Genomic DNA, 2,500 nt, shown 5'->3' on the forward strand with positions numbered 1-2,500 from the left:
CACCGTTATTGACAAAACTAGTTTCGGTTGACTGAATACCTACCCCCCTCCCCCCTCCCCCTCCCCCCTCCCCGCTCTTCAATTGGGCGGTGGGAGGGCACGCGTGACTTGGGAAGTTCTGCTAAAAATTAATAAGATCGTCCAGCATTAGCCAGAATGAAGAGCTTTGAGTGATCAGCACCCGGCCTCAACGATCTCCCTCCGGGAGCCTTAAACCCACTAATGGCGTGAGAGTTTCTCCCAAGCGAAATGAAATCACTCTTCTAGAGGTGAGAAGGGTCTTCAAAGAGGCCCGTAACTCCGGATGGCGGCAGCTGATTTTATTCATCTGAGGGGCTCCGTCGGCTTAAAGAAGGGGGCGGGGGACGGGGGGCTGGGTGCTGGGGGCGTTTGGCGGGGGCTGGGGGACGTAGTCTCCTTTGCCCCTAGCCTCCCTATAATCGGATTTTTTTTTTTTTTTTTTTTTTTTTTTTTTTTTTTTTTAATATTTTTTACACCCTTTTTCGGATTTTATTCTTGTAAATGTCTACTTTTTTTTTTTTTTTTTGGGGTAGGGGTAGACTCGGAAGAATTTTTTTTCTTTTCACGCCAGAAGATTTTATTAAACTGCGTGAAGAGAATAGGCTCCGGTAAGAGCGATGAAGACCCAGTTATGATTCCCCACCTAACACGTGAATAAATCTATCGAGTATTATTCAAGATAAAACAAAAAACAAAAACAAAAAACAAGAATATTCATCTCAGCACGAAAGCAACAGATAGCCTATATGCAGGTTCGAGTCCAGTAATGCTTCGTATATGAAGGCACGTGTATGCACATGTCAGCGTGTACACTTCTATATATGCGCACCTCTCTACTTTATCCCGTTCATTTGTTCGAGTCTTTCATCAAAAGGAAAAGATGGTTATCTACACAAGCACATCCATTTATGCATGTGTACAGTACTACAGATCACCATGTCAAACTGTGCCTGACACGTGTGTATGTGCACGTGGACCCAATTAAAAGAAAAACGAAATATTTCATTCTTAAACTTCCCCCAAGGCGACACTTCTGTGTCCAGCGACCGTCTCAAACCTTCTGACCTTCATCCTCCCAAAAAAAACCTTCAGTACCTGACGAGAGATTCTTGGGACAAAATGCCAGCTCGCCTCCTCCTCTTCCACTCGCTTCCATATCTGCTCCTCCTTCTCTCTGTTAGTCGACACACTACTAGGTCCGGAATACGCGTACTACTAGAGTACAACTCCCCACACTGTAACATTCCGTTCTCGGACGGGAAGCTCTCTGCAGTGAAGAGTAACGAGCGAAAAAAAACGCTCATTTCCATGTAAGTGTCGTCAATCACAATAGCGATGTTCTTCGCGCTACCGTTATCCAGCAGTGATGCAACTTGGACTCCAAAAAGAGCTAATAGAACTTAGCACCAGGTCTGGGTGAGTGAGTTTAAATATTGTACTTCCTCGTCAGTTAAATATAACTACATAATAATGCAAATAAATGTTTTATAAATTGTATAATTGCACCATTGCTATTATTTGTGTACACATTTGCAGCCCTTTACTCTACTCTCTATTCCCTATCCTCGAGCCTCAACTCTCAACCCTCTTCGCTTTCCCTTCGGCCATCTACCCTCTACCCTCAATCATCTATCTTCATTTAGTAAAATCAAGCCAAGAAACAAAAGCTGTGTATCAACCAATAATCTAAAGATGTGGTACCATCCAACCACAAATACATACATACATACACACACACACACACACACACACACACACACACATATATATATATATATATATATATATATATATATATATATAAATATATATATATATATAGACATATGTATATATATAAATATGTATATATATGTATATATATGTGTGTGTATATATATATATATATATATATATATATATATATATACATATATATATACGGTATACACACACACACATATGGAGGGAGCGGAGGGATGGAGGGAGTGGACGGGTGACATTACAAGTGGGGAGTTCATTGGTGAGCGGATATTGTTTTCTGCTCCACGTGGATATCAGTAGGAACGGGGGGGAGGGGCGCGGTGGGGAGGGGGAGGGGGAGGGAGGCAGGCTCGTAATGGGGAAGGGGAAGGGAGGGGAGGGGGAGGGGGAGGGAGATAGGGGAGAGGGGGAGGGGGAGGGGGAGGGGGAGGGAGGGGGAGAGGGGAGAGGGGGAGGGGGAATGGGGAGGCCAAAAGCAACATACGGCTCGTAATAGGGGGGAGGGAGGAGGAGGGGGAGGGGGAGATGGAGGGAAGGGGAGAGGGAGAGGGAGGGGGAGAGGGAGGGGAGGGGAGGGGGAGGGGATGGGAGGGGAGTGGGGAGGGGAAGGGGGAGGTCAAAAGCAACATACGGGTAAACCGAGAGAGACAGAAATTCTGGCGAGACGAAGCGAGTGGGCCGGGGAGGAGGGGGAGGAGGGGGGAGAATGAAGGTGAAGGAGGAGGGAAGAGGAAGA

This window comes from Oratosquilla oratoria, chromosome 11, assembly GCF_046742065.1.
Source record: "Oratosquilla oratoria isolate Oo_2021 chromosome 11, ASM4674206v1, whole genome shotgun sequence".
NCBI lineage: Eukaryota > Metazoa > Arthropoda > Malacostraca > Stomatopoda > Squillidae > Oratosquilla > Oratosquilla oratoria.